The sequence below is a fragment of the Pelophylax lessonae genome (genome assembly GCF_965119305.1).
Source record: "Pelophylax lessonae genome assembly, chromosome: 3".
NCBI classification, from domain to species: domain Eukaryota; kingdom Metazoa; phylum Chordata; class Amphibia; order Anura; family Ranidae; genus Pelophylax; species Pelophylax lessonae.
The window spans coordinates 270182139-270204371 of record NC_138770.1 but is presented as its reverse complement, the minus strand read 5'-3'; the positions used below and the strand labels follow the sequence as shown (position 1 = coordinate 270204371).

The following is a 22233-nucleotide window of genomic DNA, read 5'->3' as shown; positions in this document are numbered from 1 at the left end:
TAAAGAGGAGTTGTTGAACTGCAGTGTCATGGGCAACTTCTAAGCAACTAATTATAGTCTCAGTGGCAGCTTTGACTCAAGTTGGATTTTTACATTTGGAATTCAGCCTAATTGTAAAAAAGTGCCTTTACAACTTGTATTATTATTTTGATTTTTATAAGATTACATTCATAGTTAATTTACTTCGTTTTATATTCTTTGTTGTTTATTACTATTACAGCATTTTATATTCATTGTTGGGGACACTTATATTTAAAAAAAAATAAAACTAATTTATAGCTATTAGCACAAAACTTGGAACTGGTGGGCAGGTAGCCATAACATAAAGTGAAATCTCCCTAGGTATTTTAGCTTTGGACAGAATGGAAAAGGGTTGGAAGTTCTGTTTTATTGCTAAGTAAATGTAAAACACGTAAACTCCCCCCCCCCCCGTGTCAGAATGGGGTTGATTTACTAAAACTGGAGTGTGCAAAGTCTGGTGCAGCTCTGCATAGAAGTCAATCAGCTTTCGTGTTTTTTAGTCAAAGCTTAATTGAACAAGCTAGCACTCTCCGGTCTTAATAAATCAACCCTATTGTGTTTTTATGCTGATTTGTTGTTTTGCACCCAATAAAGATGGAAATCAGCATTTAGTGTGTCCATCCAGGTTTGTTCCATTTGCCATAAGTACAGGTTTGTGAACTGGGCCCAAACATGCTGGTAGCCTGTGTGTGTGAGGCATACATGTGGTGGAGCAACTTGGAGCAGGGCCACATTGTTTAGCTTAACTTCCAATCATGCCTAATTACACAAAGTAAAGAAGGCTTCATAACTGCAACATAGCTATCACTGAGAGCCTTATAGAGATATTAAGTGGTGAGCCGGACCCATGTGTAGATGAGTATCTTCATTGAGTGATTTTATTAGGAAGCTTTCTAGTTTATAGGGTCCAAAGAAATAACATCTTAGGGTTAGTAGGAAATAGAGCCAGGATATTCTGGAGGTAGGTTCTAGACGGAGGATTGGAATACTGAAATTATAATATGGGCAGCTTGTATAGCCTGCTTGAGGCTTGCTTTAGCTGTCTAGCAGCTAAACTAATGACCAAAGCAGACTTTGTATCCCTTTCATACTATAACTTTAAGCTTCCAATGCTTCCTCTAGAACTTCCTCGGTACAGTATTTCTGAGCCCCGATGAAGAGGGCACATTGAGACCTCTAAACCTGTTGACTGTGTTTAATGAACAATGGGAATAATACAGTTTAAATAGACTTCTCTATGAAATATGATTAATGTCTAAATCATGTGGAAAGATTTTTCAAAGTTAATAAGTTCAAGCTGCTAGTGTTTGAATTCTCATTGTTTTCTACCATGACAGCTGGGAGAAGCGCATGCTATTTCTTACAGCTCACAGGGTATATACAATATATGATAAATAAATAGCATGAATCCACAAAACACATCTAACTGATTCTTCTACAGAAAAAACAAATTTTAGTTATCATAGGTTCTTTACTCAATTTTGGCCTTTGCATATATTTACTGAGCAAGTCCAGCTGTGCTGTATATAATGCACATGTATAATATTTATAGCTATAAGTGGTGCAAGGATTACATGAGCATGTACCCACTAAAATATTATATTTGTATCCTTTGCCGAGAAAAGCTCAAACCACTAATTTGGTGAAAACTAGGATTAATGCCCAACTCCAGTCAAACATTCTTTTAGATTTAGATAGAATTGTGAAGGGTTACAACTTGTCAGGTTTTCTTTTTGTGTCCTTGTTAGGAAGATTTCCCATCACATCCCACACAGATGACACCCCATTACTCTCTGGAGCACACAATGTGACTAAGCCAGGAACAAAGGGAAAATCTTCTGAATAATGAAACAGACAGCAGTAAATCCATGGCCGAGCCTCTGACTAAGGCTCGCTTTACCCCCTGTCACCATCATAGTGCAGTAGAAGTGATGGTAAATCTCCCCCCAAAAAGATAAAGACAGCCTTAAAAATCTGGCAGAGGTTCATATCCCTTATATCCAAAAGTAAAGAGGAAATGTTCTGGCGGAATTCTAGGTTAAAAGAACAGGATAAGATAACTGTGCTGTTAAAAAGGCCCCTCTGACCCCTACCTGTGCTTCCTTGATGCTTTTTGCTCCTCAACAGCCAGAACATGTGACCCACTACCCTGTGACAGTGCCTGGGTGTGAACTATGTCCCATAACTGGGCATGTCACCCTTTCCCTGATTCACTGACATAGCTGATCTCAGTGCTTGTTGGAGCCAAAGCTGCAAGAGAGCTCAGGTAAGGTGTAAATAAGAATCTCAGTGGTTGCCTTTTTCAAAGATGCTGTCAGTTTTTCTTTCATGGGCAAGGCATCAACGTCTATTTAGCCACCTGGTGGCTGCTTTCTGAGGGTGGGAGGTTGACCAAAATGGCCTCCCTTTGTGATGCTCATGGATGCTAGTGATTGCTGTGTTCAATGGACATGGCAAATCACAGAGCTGGGTACAGAGCCAATATGTATATATGACCAATATGACCAATATGACCAATCACAGTGGTCACACATGTAAACATAGTCTGCATTTTACAGCCACTGCTCTGTTTTATTTCATACACTGATTGGCTGTGAGAGGAAACAAAGTATTTCCTAACTATGGTCAACAGCAACATTTTTTACAGTGTCCCTAATCACTAACTACATCAACACAGTGTCACTGGAAGCAAGCCACAATGTCCCTGATTGCTGTTCTCATCAGTACAGTGTCTCCAGACCAGAGCAGCCAAACACAGTATCCATGATTGCTAATCACACCAGCCACAGCGTCACCAGACCAGTGGAAGCCAGCAGCAGTGTTCCTGATTGCTGCCAAACCATTCTCAGTGTTGCCACATTAGTGTAAGCTAGTCACAGTGTTCCTGATCATTAGCCACACCAGTCCCAATGTCACCAGACCAATGTAAGCAAAACAAAAATTGTGTTTCTGATTACTTACCATACCAGTCCCACTGTCTCTAGACCAGTATACCCAATTCAGCTCTAGAAGGTTTACCCCCCTTCATGACCAGGCCATTTTTTGCAATATGGCGCTGTGTTACTTTAACTAAAAATTGTGTGGTCCTGTGACACTGTCCCCAAATGTATGCCCTTTTTTCCACAAATATAGCTTTCTCTTGGTGGTATTTAATCACATCTTAGTTTTTTAATTTTTGTGCTATAAACAAAAAAGGCAAACAATTTTGAAAAAAAAACAAAAAGTTTTTTTACTTTCACTATAAAACATATCCAATACAAAATGTAAAAATCAAATTTCTTCCTCAATTTAGAACAATATGTATTCTGCTACACATTTTTGGTAAAAAAAAATCCCAATAAACATATATTGATTGGTTTGCGCAAAAGTAATATCACCTACAAACTATGGGATATATTTATGGAATTTATCTTTTTTTTTTTACTAGTAATGGCAGAGATCAATGACTGATAGTGGGACTGCAATATTGCGGCAGACAAATCGGACACTAACTGATACTTTTTGGGGAAACAGTGACACTAATACAGTGATCAGTGCTAAACACATGCTCTGTCACTGTACTAATGACACTGGCTGAGAAAGGGATACAATCAGGGATGATTAAAGGGTTATCTGTGTGCCTAGCTGGTGTTTTATTGCAGTGCGGGACGCGCTTTTACTAGGGGATGACATGGATCCTTGCCCCTGCTTTGCAGGAACATAGGATCCATGCCTTCCCTTCTGTCATAACAGCAGTCTGTCTTGTTTACATAGACAGACCGTTGTTCTGCCTTTATACCGAACAATAGGGGGGTGCCGACAGACATAGAATCCGATGTACCTCCGAGGTACGATCGTCTCCTGCTGTGCATAAGCAATGTGGAAGCGAATAAACGAGATCCTGTGTACAGTGGCCCCCCTATAGCAGTAAAACTTCTATAGGGCAGTCAGCAAGTGGTTAAGCTAGCAATAGTGTTCCTTATCTCAAGCAAATTCAGTCCAGTCTCACCAGTGTAAGCCAGTGACTATGGGTTCAATTCACAAAAGCATCTGGCATGCAGTATTTGGGAGCATTTTTTTGTGAATGCCAAAAAACGTTTTTGAAAAACGCAGAGCAGTATTTTATCGCATTGGAGCCTGGTGTCCCTAATTACCACCACATTAGTGGCAGTGTCACCAGACCAGTGCAGCCAGCAACAGTGTTCCTGATCCCTGTCACAGCAGACCAGTGCAATCCAACAACAGTGTTTCTAATCACTAGCCACACGAGTACCAGTGTGAAGCAAGTGCAGAAAGCAACAGTGTCCCTAATCCCCAACACACCAATTAGCCAGCAGCAGTGTTCCTAAAAGATAGTCACACCAGTGCCATTGTCACCAGAGTCAGTGCAGACAGCAACAATGTTACTGATTGCTAGCCACATCAATGTCAGTTTCGCCAGACCAGTGCAGCCAGCAGCAATGTTCTTAATTGATAGCCAAACCAGTGCTAGTTTCACCATTTTTCTGATACATAATCAGTCCAATCATTGAAAAAGTCTCACACATGTGGTATTCTGGTACTCAAGATTTATGGCAGAATATGCTTTGGGGTATAATGTTAAGAATACCCAAGCTTTGTGTGGGAAATATCTTGTTAAAGTGACAATTTGCCTATAAAACCCATTCTTATTTTCTATCTATTTTTTTTTTTTTTTAATTGGGGCAACTGGTAAATCTTCAAAAAATACACTATGCCTTCTAGTAAATATGTTGCAGGGTCTGCTTTAGAAAATGTGGTAATTTTGTAAATGTTTATTCAGTCCTTGCACTTCAGGGCATCAGGAAATGTGATTGAAAGTCAGGAAATCAGATGCAAAAATATATGGCTGTTGAAAGCCTGAAGGTGTTCCTTGGATTTTGGTCTCATCCATGCGTATAGGCAATGAAAAAGTCAAACACATATGGTATCTGCATTCTCAGGAGGAATTGAGGAATGTGTTTTTGACCAAGTGAGTAATTGCAAGTGTGTCTATACTGTGTGTGAGAAATAAAAAAGCTTCCCATGCTTCTTACTAAATACCTTGGAGCTTCTACCCTACTTTTTGGGGGTCCTAGCATATAAGGGTCTCAAGAAATTAGATTAATTAGAAAATTTATAAATTATTAAAATTAGACTCTATAACTGCCGCACGGTCTAAAAAATATACACAGATTTTTTATTTATTTATATTTTTTAACCAAATAAATGTAGAAGAATAAGAATATACTGGCCTACATTTATTAAGAAAGATTATTCATTTGCAAAGTTGTATACCAGAAACTAGAGGAAACAGTTTTTTCTATATTTTCTGACTTTTTTCCTCATAAAGAAACAAATATAAAACCTAATGGTGATTTAAAACCACCAAAAAATGTATAACGGAGAAAACTAAAAAATGGCTTGAGCAGGAAAGTGATTTAACACGTCTGTCTTCAAGTGGTTAAGTAAGTTGTGCCTTGATGCCTACCATCCATTAGATTGAATCAACATTAGACTGCATTACTTTAAAAAATATGGTACAAATATTTTTCTACATACAATTATAACATATAATACTAAATGAATTACACAAATAATGGATATAGTTTATTTTGCAAACATCAAGAATCTTGTAGAAAGTGTTCTAGCAATGACTGCCAAACCCATTGGTCTCTATGGAATTCTCTTTTCTAAAGTTAATTTTGTAAGCTGAGAAACCCTGACATGTATTCCAATAAGTGCCTCTTCTTATTAGAGAACAGCCCATGTATTTTGGAAGGCCTTTAACCTCTTGTGTAATTTAAAGGTAGCTGCGAGAATTGCCAAGAATCCAAATAAAACCTATTGTTTTCAATTGAAATACAAAATATATCAATAATCTTTCTGCTGATGCAGCACACATACACCAGAGCAATTTTGATTCCCTTGACTCAAACAGCATAATTTTGATATATTTACTGTTAATCAGCTCTCATGGTACACAACTTGTTAGCCCATTCCACATAAATCAAGTAAATTATGTCAGCCCAGCTGTATTCATACAGTTAAGTGTTATCAGCAGTTTAGACATAATGTTCAATTTTTTAATCCATTGGGGGCTATTTATCTGAGCTGTAAAATGTATTTCAAGAAAATATGACCCATTAATCATCAGGGGATTACTTGCTTTAGAAAATGATATTATATGAATTATTTAATTATACAGAGCTAAATCATACTATATGATTTTAATATATTATACAATAACCCTAACAAAGTATATTTAATTCACATTCCATAAAATACACTCAGTGTACACTTTTTAACAAAGATGACAGTGTTGCTTGAAAAGGCCTCCATTCCCTAAGGTGTATGCATTTTGAAAGACCGAGCCATTTTACAGTACATGTGTGGGGGTTTGAAAAAAGTGAAACTTTTATTAACTATTAATATTTTGTGTTTTACTAACAACATGTGTTACTGATCCATAGGATATCACTCACTCTTTTCTCCTGGCTGGGGACATAGGCGTGGATTTGGCTGGCAACACATAGGGGTACAGCCTATCCACACTATGATATTGGGGTTCCTGTGACTACTGTGTCAAGGTGAGTGCAGGGGAGGAAAAACCCTCTCTTTTGTAATAGCATTATACTGTAATCTTGATCAGTGAGCAGCGGCTAATTGTTTTTTTAAGATAATCGTGCCAGCATAGTTTTGGTACCAACTTAATTTAGCAGGAGGCACTAAAATGACCAACAATGAAATAGGGCATTCCTGCCATTGGCCATCAATGTAATAGGGCATGCCTTCAACTGGCAATCCGTGTAATAGGGTATTCCTTACACTGGCCATCAATGTAATAGACCATTTCTTCCACTTGCCACCAATGTAATAGACCATTCCTTCCACTAACCACCAATGTAATAGACCATTCCTTCCACTAACCACCAATGTAATAGACCATTCCTTCCACTGGCCACCAATGTAGGAGGCTGCCCCCCCAATACTAAAAACAACACATGCTGCCATGTATTGGGGTAAAAATAAGCATACAAAGAGTAAGAACACTAAATGTGAATCTCTTCAAGCGCATTTTATTATAATAATGTACAGACGTATTTAAAATATAGTCTTCAAGCATAGACAAGTGGTAGTGCATCCATAAAAAACATTGAAATTAACTATGCACTGCTAATATGCATTTTTTTGCTTTAGTTACCCATGTACTGTATCTCCATTTGCTCCTCATTCCATATCATTGGAAGAAAGAGATGAACATATAACAGCTGTTCATTTTATAGTATACTGCAAGCAAAAAAAAAAAAAAAAAATAAGATATCACTGAAAACAGAAAATTTGATTAGTGTTTTAGAGTTGGTTCCTATTTAATTACAATGTTTCTAATTATGGTCCACTTTGTTTCTTATAAATCAAATTGGCAGCTGTGAGAATGTGTCAACAATAAATTGTCTATACCAACAACTGAAATTCCAATTAACTCTCTGGGGTTGCTTTGCTAAAGGCAATAGGCTGTTCACTTTGCAAGGGAAGTTTCCCTTAGCTTAGGGAATGCATTGAAAAAGCACTTCAAAAAGAATAACCAATCACATATAAGAAAATAAAATAATATATTTTTGATTGCACATCATTAGATAATAGAAGTCAACAGATCTTTACCTTATTTACGAAGCTAAAGGAATATTCACTTGCAAAAAATTTAAATTTAGTCAATCATCTCCTGTGTATGGTGTGTTTAAAATGGGTATGCAAAGGATATTTTAAGCCTACACAGAAAAATAATGTTTATTCAAGCATGAGCTTGAGTTTCATGTATGAGCAAAATAATGAACATGTTCTTTAGAGATGCGTTGCCTGGAAATAGTGCAGAAGTGTGCTAGGATTTAAATTAAAAGCAGTATGAATTTAATCTTACTAGACAAAGAAAAAGTGTGGCGAGAAAATAAAGAAGAATTGGGCATCAATGCATGAAAAAGCTTTGCTATTCTTGTCTACTATCACACTGACACTGAACTACCTTGATACCTGTGGATAACCTGAAGATAAATCCCTATAGGCAAAAAGCTTGCATAAGCCCTGCAAACATCTGTAGAAGGAATTCCAGCAAAATGCATTGGATTACACTTTATTACTGGACGTAGATGGATTCTAGTAATATTATTTTTGGATATGTCCTCATCTCCGATCGTATGGATGAAGAAAGGCTTTCACTTTACCTGTTTGCCTGACCTCAAGAAGACAAAATAAAAAAAAAAAATGAAAACAAATAAAAAAACCTTATAATAAATCAGTATTAACCCCTTTAATGAGCAGCTGCGTGTGCATTTAGGACCAAAAAAATTTATGTATGCCCTGTGTTATTAGTGTGTAGTTTGGGCTTGACACAAACTCAAATTAACCACTTGAAGACCAAGCATTTTCTGGCACTTTTTGTTTACATGTGAAAATCATATTTTTTTACTAGAAAATTACTTAGAACCCCAAACATCCTTGTGACAGCAAAAGGCATGTGACAGATACTTTTTATGGAGGGGTATAGGGTATATAGGACCCCAAATCCCTCCTATGCACTTGAAAGCATTCAAAACACCAAGAATAGCGTTTTTGAATGATTTCAATTTTCAAAAGATGGTGCCGTTGACATCCCCGTAAATCAGAAGTGATGTCATGCCATCGCTTCCAGGTTACCATAGCGGAGTCCCGATCAAAGCTGATTCCAGTTTTGTATGGGTCTCTGACTAGCTGGCAGAGGGGCTGGCTAGTAGCTCAGGTCTCCCAGTGGGACAGGAGAGCCAGGGAGAGCCACAGAAGGCGGTGGGAGGGGGGGGAATCTTCTCCCAAAGCCTGTAATAGCCACCAAGTGGCTAGTTAGCTGCTCTGGATGCTATTACAAGAGAGCTGAGCGTTGGCTCTAAAAAATGGTATCAGGATGATGCCTACAGCTGCAGGCATCACCCGGTACAACCACTTGAAGTCAAATGATGTACCAGGTATGTGATTTGGCAGCAAGTGGTTGAGGGATGCTATTAAATGCAGCTTTGTATTCATTAATGCATCATTTCATTGTTATTTTTTACCTACATTTGTCTAGGTATTTGTACCTACATTTGGAGATACAGAAGCAACATAAGGAGCCAATCAATTGCTCTGCAGTGTAAGGAGCATACTTATATGAGAAACGAGCAGAGAGGCAGATTGATGAACTATTCATACAGCTGATTTTCCTTGCACAGTCACAAACTGGGCAAAGATCTGTAAGTGCTACTGGAAATTCAGGTCTCCTGCCCTGCTAGATAGAGTTATACTGTGTTAAAGAGCTGTGTAAATCCCCCATGATAGTCTACATGCAAATGCAGTCTGTCTAGGAATCTCCACTTCTCCTGGCTGCCATCCGCCCAAGGCATTTTAATATTTGTATCACTCCTCCCAAGAGCCAACCCGCTGCTTGCATCAGAGCTAAGGGCTATTAAGAGTAGTACTGAGACAGGGTGCTTTGATGGTTTTAGGAACCTATGTACCCTGCATGCACTTCCCACCAGCCATGATCGGCTTAAATTGCATAGAGAAACACAGAGACACAATATTGGTATAAAATAGTTACGTACCCAAAAAAAAAAAAAAACAACCTGTATGTTATATTTTAATGCGCTCATTAGAGCAAATGTTTGTAAACTCCTTTTTCTCTTACTCTTTAATAAACTATTTTGATGGAAAAAAAAAATAGTTACGTACAGCACTCTGCTGACACTTCCCACTAGTCATGATCTGTTTGGATTGTATTGAGAACCACAAAGACACAGTGATAAAATATTAGGTATAAAATAAGGCTTTGACTAAGGTTTTATTTACAATTTTCATTAACATGTTGATAGGCAGGGAAGAAGGAACCAGGGAATGCAAAATATAAGCAGATTTATCTACAGCTTTAAAAGATGACCAATCACTTTTTGTGATCATCCATACCCAGAATATTCACAAATCACTACTTGTACAACGTATGATCACCATAAATATTTTTGAGTTTATTGAACCTATGCCATACAATATTAGCGATTTAAAATTCCAAATTTATAGCGACAATTCAGCTTTATGAATTTCAGACTTTTGCAGAGCTCTACTGCACACAATAACACGCATTGCAAAAAGGCAGCCTATACATTTTAAATAGGCTGTCGACACATGACAATGCAGGTTTTAATGGATGAGCACATTTTTTTTTTCATGATCAGTTCCCATCTGTGCGTTCTAGCATATTAAATGAACGGGAGTTGTGATAAGTTGGGGGTGAAAGGCACCATGCTGCAGTCCATACTTCACTATGCTTTGCGATATTGTGCATTTTACTGTAGATGTGAATTTAGCTTAACGTGGTTGTACACCTTTACATATACCCAGTGAAGGGACTATCCTCAGATGATACACAGAGAAGAAACAAATCCTCCTACATAACTTGTATCTGTCTATCTTCAGCCTTCTCTTCTTTACATCAGTTCAAAGTGCTGAATTTATAAGCTTGTCTGACAGTTCAGAAAAAAAGGGGGCGGATAGCTGAAGTTACAGTCAGCGAGAGGAGCTCTGAAAGTTGATTGGAGGGAAGGGACTCACCCCCCCCCCCCCTTCACACAACACACAGGAACAGAGCTGAGACTGTCAACTAGCTGGAGCTCGTTCCCCTGTCACCATTTTTGTCTTGGTGTCACAAAAACATTTCAGAAGAGATTCATGCTGATAGCAGAGGAATGAGGCAACAGAATAAAATGACACTTAGTGATTTTAATTGAGTACACAATAAAGAGCAGGGGTGTCAAACTGGCGGGCCTTCGGCTTTTACAGAACTACAAGTCTCATCATGCCTCTGCCTATGGGAGTCATACTTGTAACTGCAAAGCCTCATGGGACATGTAGTTCCGCAACAGCTGGAAAGCCCTCAGTTTGAGACCTGGGATATAGAGGGATATGCTTTGTTCATATTTCACGTCTGAGGTTTACAAACACTTTAAAGCTCACTGTACACATTCAATTCTGAGAAGGCAATCTCCTTTAACTTTACCAAAATTATGTAAAATGAAGACCAGCCTAACACTTTTCATTCAATTTGTATCCAGATAATCAGGCCCTTGTTCAATATAGTTGTTGATAGATTCAAAGGAGATTGTACAGCCGGATTGTACAATGTGTGGTTAGAAATGTATTGATTAACAGATCAAATGGCCGACCTTTTAATATCAACTACATATTCTTGCCCCAGTACTTTAATTTCCACTCAGAAACAGGCAACACAGCTTGAATATTATCATAAATTAATCTAATGTCCAAAAAATAGAATTATGTCTGAAGTAATTTTAATTAGGAGAGCCATATTTTTAAAATGGTCCATGATTCAAGACCTGTAAAAGATTATTGATTAAGATTTTGATGAAGTCCCGAACTCCTTGGTATTTGGCAATGGCTCCTTCTTCTTCTTGCCCACCCCATATAATAATGCTGCTCTGAAGAGGATCAATACATTCCAATTCCTTGACATAAGCCATTCTGGGATTTAACTATTTCATCTTATCTAACAGCAAGAAAGAGATAAATAATGGTGGATGGATCACGTCTTTTCAACATTTGCATTTTTGTTCTCTAGCTAAATGAGGCAAAAGGAGCTTCAAACGCAACCACAATAAATTAATTAAAATTAATTGAAACATAAATGAAATGACATCAAACTGGCTTCATGTGAGACAGCTCTGTAGAAAGTCACCGCCTGAATACAATGTGTGTGCTGACTCTGACTTCAATTCAATAGCTTTGTGTCATTTTGCTTTCTTTCACCCGCCCCTCCTAACAGAAACATTTCCTCTAGTCCTAATTATGCTTCTTCTTTTTATAACCGCTGCATCTGGCAATCCTTTTCTCAGTCTATTTCACTTGTGTCTGAGCTCCTGATGCCTGCTTTTTCCATCTCTCCAAATGCTAAGATTCTCAGGCAAGCAAAGAACCTCGGAGGAACCAAAAAAGAAGCAATAAATTGCTCTTTCTCCTACTGCATGGCAATACCGTTTCCACATCTTTTAACACTGATGTTTATTGCAGGTACAAATAAGGGCCAAGTATAAAAAAGCAGAAAAAAAGAAGAAAAAATAATTTCTGAGAAAAAAAAAACAAGAAAGAAATATGCTATCACCAAATTATATTACATTTGCTCTACAGATGACCCATAACATAGTCTAACATCATAAGAGTTGGTAGGAAATATTGCAAGAAACGAACGACTGGATTTTTACAGCTTGTATATATTTAAAGCTATATAAATCTTTGGTCTTATGTTAGATACAGATTTTAGATTTTCATCTATATATCTGGCATTCATTTGTGTTTAACCACTTCAGCCCTGAAAGGTTTTACCCCCTTCCCGGGCCAGGGCATTTTTTGTTACGCAGCACTGCATTGCTTTAACTTACTTAATTGCGCGATAGTGCAACATTGTACCCAAGTAAAATTGATGTCCTTTTTTCCCACAAATAGAGCTTTCTTTTGGTGATATTTGATCATCTCTATGTTATTTTTTGCGCTATAAACAAAAAAAGACCGACAATTTTGAAAAAAAAAACAATATTTTTTACTTTTTGCTATAAAACATATTCAATAAAAAAAAATAAAAATTCAAATTTCTTTATCAGTTAGAGCCAAAATTTAGTGGGACTGTGTCATTGCGGCAGACAAATCTGACACTAAATGACACTTTTTGGGGACTAGTGACACTAATACAGTGATCAGTGCTTAGAAAATGCACTGTCACTTTATAAATGACAATGGCAGGGAAGGGGTTAGCATCAGAGGCGATCAAGGGGTTAAGTGTGCTCCTAGAGAATGCTTTCTTACTGTGTGGGGATGGACTGACTGCAGGAAGGGAGACATCTGTGTTCCTGATTAGTAGGAACACAAGATCTCTGTCTTCCTGTCTGACAGGACAGCAGTCTGCCTTGTTTACATAGACAGACCACCGTTCTGTCATTCCCTTGAACAATTGCTGGTGGGCGGTGGCCATCGCAGCCACCGGACCCGCCGATTGGCTCCCACTGTGTCCAATCACAGTGGGAGCATGGCTCCAGTGGTGTGTGCGCGTGCCCCAGAGCTGATGGAAGAAATAATGTACAGGTACACGATTTTGTGCTTAAGAACCGCCCTGCCACAGTAAATGTACCTGGGGCGGTCCTTGAGTGGTTAAAGCCTAAGCATAGCTAAAATAAAAAAACAGAAAGATCATCACAAAGGACATAACTTACAGGCAGTGGAATGTGTAATTTGTGCTGATGCTTCTTCTTTTAGTTTTCTTTCAGTTCATATCCTCCGCTGTTCACCAATGGTGGTCACAGGCTGTCATCAAGAGAGCCTGACTATACTTGTCCTTCCTACTTTGCTGCTCCACTCATAGAAGCTGCACTGAATGAAACATGATCTATAAATAGAGGGGTTAAACCCTCAATCATGCACCCATGCTCCATTCTTAGATTCCATTTGGAGGAAATCTATGAAAAGTGGAGCAGACAGAATTTGGAACTGTTCTGCATAGTAACCATTGAGCTTCTATCTTCTTGTTCGGGTAAGCTTTGAAAATGAAAGCTAGAAGCTGAGTGGTTGCCATGGACGACTGCTCAAAATTCTGTTTGCTCCAGTTTTGATAAATTCCTGCCAATATGTTTTAACATGAGTTTACAGTATGCATGCTAGCCTTCATTCCTTTGTAGAAACTGCTAGTAAACTGTAACAAGCACATTTCTTATATCCACCATACAAATCTTCATAGTTGAAAGTATGATAAGAGAGTAATACATCGTTAATTTGCACAACAATAGATTTCTTAGGCATTGCATGATGTGTTCAAAAGAGTATTAAACCCAAAACCAAAAATGTAATATTTCACAGTTTACCAATTCTTAGTCAAGGCCATTGATAAGGCAGTACGGCCAGTCCTCCTGTAGGGGGCCCAGGCCCCATCAGTTGAACAGTGGTGCCAGGGCACCTGATGATCAGTAGGGCTGGCTGTACTGCTTTATTGCTGAAACTGATCCCCCTATGGCTCTCCCTGCAGGGGTAGCCACAAGGTGATCATTCGGTTCCAGTATCTGTGCCCTCCCCCCTGCTCTGACACCCCCTATATTGCCACTGTTTTTGATCCCCCTATGTGCCCACCCACCCCATGCAGCACTGCAAGATTTTCCTCCTCGCCCACCCACTGGTTGTAGCTGCTGTGAGGGGTATCTAGTTTAGGATGAATAGTGTGGGAGGGAGTGGTAAACATGTCATATTTACTGGCCCCTTCCCTGAATGAACACAGTGAGTGATTGCTACCCATTGCTCTTGTGTTCATTCATAACTGGAGTATAGTAACCTGTGTTTATGTGTTTAATAAGCTTCAGTTTGTGAGTGAAGAGGAAGCCTCTTTACAGAATGCTTCCTGCTCATTCACTCTGCAGTGCAGCCAAGGCTGCAGAGAAAGGGATTGGGGAATCTGTGTCCTCAGACCCTTTTTTGTCTCAAAAGTAAGACATTAGAGTCTGTTTAGACCCCTGATATTTCACCAAAACCCCCCAACAGGGTTGTTAAAAAAAGTTCAAAAATTTGTAAAAAAAAAAAAAAAAAAAACAAAGAAAATAAGGGGTGGTTCATGCATGCTTTGCTCTCTGAGGGCCATCCATGTTTGGATCTCTCATTAGAGAATATTGGATAGGAGGTGAAGAGGTGTTGTATTACCGCTTCACCATCTGCTTTTACTCCTTTAACTCCACAGTAGCACCCTGCAACCACATGCATTGCATGCAATTGCGGGGCACTTGCAGAGCTGTGCCGCTCACTTGAATGGGTCACATTTGACAGGGGATATAATTCCTGCTTTCATGTCCATGGCATTTCAGCCATGTCATTTGTACACACCCACCCACTGCTTCTGCAGCTGAAGGGGGTTGGGGTGTGGTAAAAAAGTGCAGCTAAACCACCGATTTTACCACCCCTTTGGTAGCTGCATTTGTTTTCTTTTGCAGGCTTTTTTCATTTATTTTCACCTGGTGATCCATCCAGTAAATATGTTATTTTTCAACTTAATTTAACAGACCAAGCTGCACAGAAAAAGCAGTAGCTAGAGGGTTGAGAGAGGGTTGCATTTGTGAACATTACTAGTGGCAAACTGTACTATTTATTAACATCACTCTTTTAGCTCTTTGCTTATCAACACAGGTATATGCAGCTCACTTAAAATGGTCATAAGCCAAAACCCTTTTTTACCTTAATGCATTAACAACATTGTACAAGGTAAAAAAAAAAGTGCTCCCCCTACCTGTTCCAGCCCCCCCCCCTATTTATAAACACTTATCTGAGCACTCTATCTATCAAGCATTTTGCCTAGCTGCAGATGTTTTCACTCTGTGTTTGTCTATGAATGCACACAGCCCACCTCAGAAGCGTGTCTCCACAGGTACCCCCAAAGCCAGACCTGGACTGGCCATAGGGCACACCCAGCATTTGTCAAGTGGGCCAGGGCCACCAGGCCTCCTGTATTAACAAGAGCTGTCTGTGACATGCAGGGCCGGCCGCAATTAGATGTCCCATCCGGGCATGCACCGTCAATACTTGTCACATATGCTTGGTGATGGTGGGAGGAGCAGAAAGAGTCTGTCCTTTCACCTGCCCACCAAGCCACTTCATGGCAACCTAAGTTCCGGTTTGCGCATGCCCCCCTGCAGCCATCAGTCACCTGGCAACCAGGATGCCAAGAGAGGAGGAGGGATGGAGAAGCCAAGGCCTTCCGCACCATCCTGCCAAGGATCGATAAGAGCAACCCACTGTTGCTTCATACTATTTTAAGGACTCCACCATCAAAACTGGAGTTAAAGGCAAGACAAAAAAAAGGATCATATGGCAGCTGTGACCTAAATAGGTCCCAATCTGTCACATTAAACTAAAAAAGGTACCATAATCAAAATCATACATCCTGAAACCCAAAATCCCACCACCAACCACCCCTTTGAATGCCCCCCATCCAGGCTGCTCAGTCTAAAAAGCCTAGGCCTATTTTGTGTCCCAGTCAAGGTCTGCCCATAGCACATGGCTTGCCATGGGGACACTTGAAGAAAAGGAGGAGTTGACAGCCCTGGCGGGGAACACCAAAGAAGAGGTAAGGGTAATATCATTACACAGATCAGGTAAGTATAAACCTCTTTGTATTTTAGGCTTTAAATTAGGTCACAGTGTCTAGGCAGCTTTTTCAGTAATTGTTTTTTCCTAACATTTGTTCAGCAAGACTTGATATATAGATAGTTACTAAAATATACATCTACATTTCTGTATATAAAATAATGGTCAAATTATGTAAAAAAAGGTAAAAATGTAAAATTGACATTAAAAAAACTGGTCTCTATTTAAGTTCATAATAACTTAGAATGTGTACTTGTTGGAAATGCATTATAGCTTTTTCATAAACTCAAGTAGTTGATGGCACCATTAACACTTTACCGTCTACCCTGAAGTATAAAAAAGATGTCCAACATGCTGCAGTTTCAGTTTGTTTTATGACTACACTTAAGATACATAAAACATGCCTGACTCTCATGTTTCCAAGCACATAGATATGACATTGGCTACTACTGAGTTTCTGGAATTTTACGGTTGATTGACAAGAGATAGTGCTGGAAGAGGTGGGGCTTAGCCTCAACAATGGAACTAAAGTAGGAAGTGGGAAGATTTTTGCCAAATTACACAAGTGTAAATAGTAGAGCATACTTGCACATTATGGCAAACTTGCCTCCCAAAGTGCTCCCTTAATGCCACCTTCAATATGACGTCTTTGAACTCTCTGTTGCCACTGATTACATTTTCCCTTGGTCTTCTTCTAAGTTTGGCTTATGTTGATTAGCTGGTTTGGGATGATGTAACTCCTCTGCACACACCCAGATATTAAATAATATGGGAGCATAAGGCATGCCAAAAATGTACATTTGAAAAAGGGGATTGCTAGTAGGTAAGGCAGAAGCTTTAGTTGCAGAACAGACCTAAAGGGGTTGATTTACTAAAGGCAAATGAACTGTGCACTTTGCAAAGTGCAGTTGCACTCTGTAAGAGCAGTTGCTCCAGAGCTTAGTAAATGAGCAGAAGCTCTGCAGACTTCCATCATCCAATCACATGCAAGCAAAAATGCTGTTTTTTTTTTTTTCATTTTACTTGCAGGTGATTGGGTATTCTTTGCCAAATGAAGCTTTACCTCATTTACTAAGTGCTGGTGCAACAGCACTTGCAGGGTGCAACAGCACTTGCAGAGTGCAACTGTACTTTGCAAAGTGCACAGTCTATTTGCCTTTAGTAAATCAATCCCATAGAGTTTCTTCTGCAATTAAAGCCTACCAGTTATCACTTTCTAAAAAAATGATGACCATACTGATTAACCACTTTACCACCGGAGGATTTTGCTGTCTTACGTCTGGGCCACTTTTTGCGATTCGGCACTGTGCAACTTTAACTGACAATTGTGCGGTCATGCAACGCCATACTCAAACTAAATTTACATCCTTTTTTTCCCACAAACAGAGCTTTCTTTTGGTGGTATTTGATCACCTGTGTGATTTTTACTTTTTGCGCTATCAACAAAAAAAAAACGTAAATTTTGAAAAAATAACAATATTTTTCACATTTTATGATATGAAATCCCCCCCCCCCCAAAAATTAAAAATCAAATTTTTTATCATTTTAGGCCAATTTGTTTTCTGCTACATATTGTTGGTAAAAAAAATCGCAATAAGCGTATTTTGATTGGTTTGCGCAAAAGTTATAGCGTTTACTAACTAAGAGAAAGATTTCTGTCGTTTTTGGTGGGTTTTTTTAACGCGTAATGGTGGCGATCTGCGATTTTTTTTTGCGGGACTGCGACATTGCGGCAGACAGATCGGACCCTTGACTGACATTTTTGACACTTTTGGGGGTACCAGTGACATTACTACAGTAATCAGTGCTATAAATATGCACTTTTACTGTAAAAATGACACTGGCAGGGAAGGGGTTACTTTTTATTGGTGATCAAGGGGTTAATGTATGCCTGGTGCTTACTAACGTGTGTGGGGGGAGGGGACTGAGTGACACAGGGACAGATTGCAGGTTCAGCTATGCTGAACCCTGCAATCTGACCCTGCCTGTCACTTAGGAGATCCGCCCGCTTTGTTTACACAAGCGGGCGGATCTCCACACTCGATTCCCCGACAATCGGGGAAGAGCGGCAGAGATCACCGCCGCTCCTCCCCTGGCCCGACTCCCGCTGTGACTGAATACAGCGGGAGCGAGCCTCCCGCTGAGAGAGGGGAATGTCTGGCGACGTAGGTCTACGTCGCCAGACGTTATCGAGCCACTTTGCCGCAGTAGAGCTCTAGTGATCAGCGGTAAAGTGGTTAAAATCAGTTTGAATCTCTATATAATCTCTTGTAGATTTACTAAAACCAAGTACGCTGAGGGCATTCCTAATCAATGTATTCAGTCCATAACTATTCAGACTGGCCCTTGCACTACATAGTTTTTGTTAACTCTAAAGAAGATTGTACAGTCAAATTTTAACATGTGTGGTGAGCTTTTAAAAAGAGATGAGCCCATGTAAACAATTCAAAGTTAGGACCCATGGTCTTCATGAAACTCAAAGAAGAACATGTGTACTTGCAAGCATCACTGAGTGCCTTTACTTCGCCACCACCCACTTTGATGGATTTGACAGGTTTGCTATAATGGCTGTCAATAAGTCATTTGATTCACATTTATACTGAGCATGTTTTTAATTATTTATAAAAAAAATAGTCTTAGCTACTTAGTTAAATCGACTAGACCAAAATAGTACAGTTCTCTAATAATGGATAAAAGAAAGGCTGTACTTCTAGTGTTATGATTAGTAACTTTACGTAGACTATATTGACACAATCAGCCATACTTTGAATACACCTTCACTGAAATGGCAGAAGTGGTTTAGTAATACTTTACTGTCTAATGGCAACTGCAAAGGCCAACGGCCTATAAACAGTAAGAGAGAAAAATGATATTGAAGGCTTACTATGCTCTAGCAGATACCCAGTCAGAATAGTATACTTTTCAAGCATAATAGTCTTTCAAGCATGACTCAGGTAAGCACATTACAAATCCAATAAAAAAAGAAAATGATGAATGAGATGAAGAACCTGGCCTTCCCACAAACACAACGTGACAACAGTTTGATGAACTAGTGTGCAGTGTCTACAGAAAAGGTCAAACCACAAGCAATACTAGAGGGCTTTATGGCTATGCTTTTATCTACCTATTACAGTATCATCGCATTTCATTATTTACACTTTCAGCAGAGAAATGGGAAAAAAACATCATAGTTCTTTAGATGGGTAAATTCACCACTTTTGCCTCAGTTTTGGAATGAAAATACTTTGATAAATTACACTGCAAACTGCAGAATCAGCTTCCCAAACAGCTGCATCCTGTTGGAAGTAAGCAAGTGAATGTGAAAAGATGTTCTGTATTGAGCAGAGGTATTCAACAGACTGAGCCATACTGCCTTCGCCATTCAGCTAAGTAAATTCATTTACCAGGAAATCATTTCCCTAGTTCTATACAAATAACAAGAAATAGTTCAGTACATAACATCTACAGTACGTTTCTATAGGGAGGATCATTGTATTAATTTATTGAAAAGCAAAAAAAAAAAAAAAAACCTCATTTAGCAAAGCTCCTATGTAGTATTGTTGATTCTTAAGATTTTTATTTTTTTTTTAATTTCCATTACCATTGTTACATTACTGTGTTACCACTGTTCGTTATACCCTGAAAAAAGCTGTAAAAATGTAGGCATATATTCAGTTCCACTAAAGTGATATCAGTGATACTGGAGACAACATGGAATTTCAGAAGTAGAGGGCATATTAATCTATTAAAAACAGAAAACCGCAAATACTATTATTTTCATATGTTAGCATTACAGAAGCTAAACAACATACTAGGTGATCAAATGTATTTCTTTATAATTATATTAGGACACTTAGCGTAATATACAATTTTTTGCTTAATGCTCATGGATTGTCCTGTTATATGTTTAACTTTGCATACACCCAGCTTTTACTATACTACTTTACATCTTTTTACATAGAAGTAAATGCACATTGTTGTTACATTTAGGAAATCTTCCTATGCAATATCTATTTCAAACACTGAACTGAACTGAACTCTCTACAGTAAATATATAATAATTAAATAATTCCAATCTTGGCTCCTACAAATATATATTTTCCAGCATGTAGCACTTCCAGTAATGACAGTTTAATTTGCTATTGCTGGTTATTAATGGGAGGGCTTTGTTCAAGCAGACACTGTGTCACACACAAGAGGTCAGACTCAGAGCAGCAAATTGTGTAATTCATATATCTCAATGAGCTCACACTACGTATTATTTCCCTCCTACATCATGCTTGATGCTCTCATACTCTCTTCCACGCTTTCAATGGCTTGCCTGCAGAATACCCAAGTGTTCCATATCTATGAATTTAAGATTCTGAGTAGAAAAGAGTTAAGCTGACAAACTGTCAGAACAGAAAACACTGCAGATAAGAGCTGAATAGAAATTCCCAATATAGTCAATCTGTATGATTTTGTATTTGGAGTCATTTTACTCTTCCACTCCTAGCAAATAATAACCCTAATGGAGTTTCAAGTTTTCGTTCATACACCAGCATTTTCAGGAAACATTCATGGTAAATGTACAAGGAGAGAACAGATGGTAGTAGCAGAAAGAACATAGCAGTATCTAGCAGTTTTCTAAAACAATAGAAGACAGTGAAGGCTAGTTCATGTGGTGTATTACCAGGGATGAACAAGCATGCAGCATGGTTTTGATATAAGGAAGGCACATTCGCTGACATAACTTGCCCTCGCTTGACTTGTACTTAGCAGGCACCAACTGCTTTACACATATGTCTAAATTCTTCACATGAATGTTTGACATACTATACCAGCCTAAGGCTCCATGTGCTTAACTGGCCAGCTTTTGACTGTACAGTACATAAGCATAAGGGCTACCCACATACACACAATATGGAAAGACGTCAGTCAAGGATTATACAGCAGATCATGCTTTTAAGTATGTTACTTTGAGTTTCAGCACAAATGGTTTTGATGTAAACGTGTAAGCTCTAGGTTTTAATGGCATCCAGCACAAAGACTTTAGCATGCTGTGTATTAATTATCTTTAGCATGCACGTGATAATCCCTATTATACTTTGAAGCATATTGATTCATTAAAAGCAAGTCTCTGGACAATTGTTAAATGTAATGAAACAATTAAATGACCGTGGAATACAGAGAACAGACAAAAGTTATTTATAGCATTGTCAATGAGGCTGTAGAGGAATTCAGCACAGCAGCACCTTACATCTGCCTTACCTTGTACACGTCCAGGATCAGCAATCATAAATACTTGACTTAGCCTAATAAAAGGCTGGAAGGATGCTGAATCGAAGCATTTTGCTGTACCTTCACTTCAAATGAATAAAGGCTTTGTTGTTAAGGAAGCATCAGTAGCCAGCAGCTCCAGCAAGACTCCTTTTTTTTTTTTTATTACAATCACAGCCAAAAAATAAAGAGATAAATCCAAAAAGCAATCTAAAAAAATATCAGAAAACAACTTAAGCGTGCCAAAAGCCAAAATCCACAGATTCCGAGACTGCTTAATAAGAGAGAAATCCCAGGGAGAGAAAAGTGGAGGGGGTGAGAGGGAAAAGCTCTGAATATATGCCTAGAATAGCTATCAGAATGAACAGGTCTGCCAGTGGCTCTTGTCTCTACATCCAGGAGCAGCAGCAAACGCCTCCGTGCCCATATATGGCTTCTGCAGCAGTTTACTTGGCTCTGTGCAGTATTAGGACCCAGGGGTGGCTACAGACATTTACCAAAGGGGGACGTTGCAACTTTAATGGGTGTGCACTCTAAAAGAAAAAGAGGAAATAACTGAATAATTTACTCTGCAGGACTGAGATATGTTTTAGCTGATAGAACAGATGGAGGAGGGGGCAATTGGAGGTGTGGTTAATGATGTCAGATTGAGGCTGAGAGTAGGCAGAGCTTCATCCTCATGCTGTACCTTATTCCTCCTGTTCTTTTAGCTCTTCACTATTGCTTTATGTAGCAGGAGTGATCAGTGCATTGGGGCACTTGGAGCCCTAGATAGGAACTAAAACTGCGGTCATGTCC

The 22233-nt window shown here is 38.9% G+C and overlaps 1 protein-coding gene across 1 annotated transcript in view; it reads right to left on the bottom strand.

The window, feature by feature from the left end:
• The window catches only part of NLGN1 (neuroligin 1), a 1016073-nt gene extending 994258 nt beyond the window's left edge, over positions 1 to 21815 (bottom strand). Inside the window, exon 1 of the mRNA XM_082252250.1 lies at positions 21427 to 21815. The gene's annotated coding sequence lies outside the window, so the exon portion shown is untranslated. The remainder of the gene's footprint in view (positions 1 to 21426) is intronic.
• Positions 21816 to 22233: the final 418 nt, after the last annotated feature.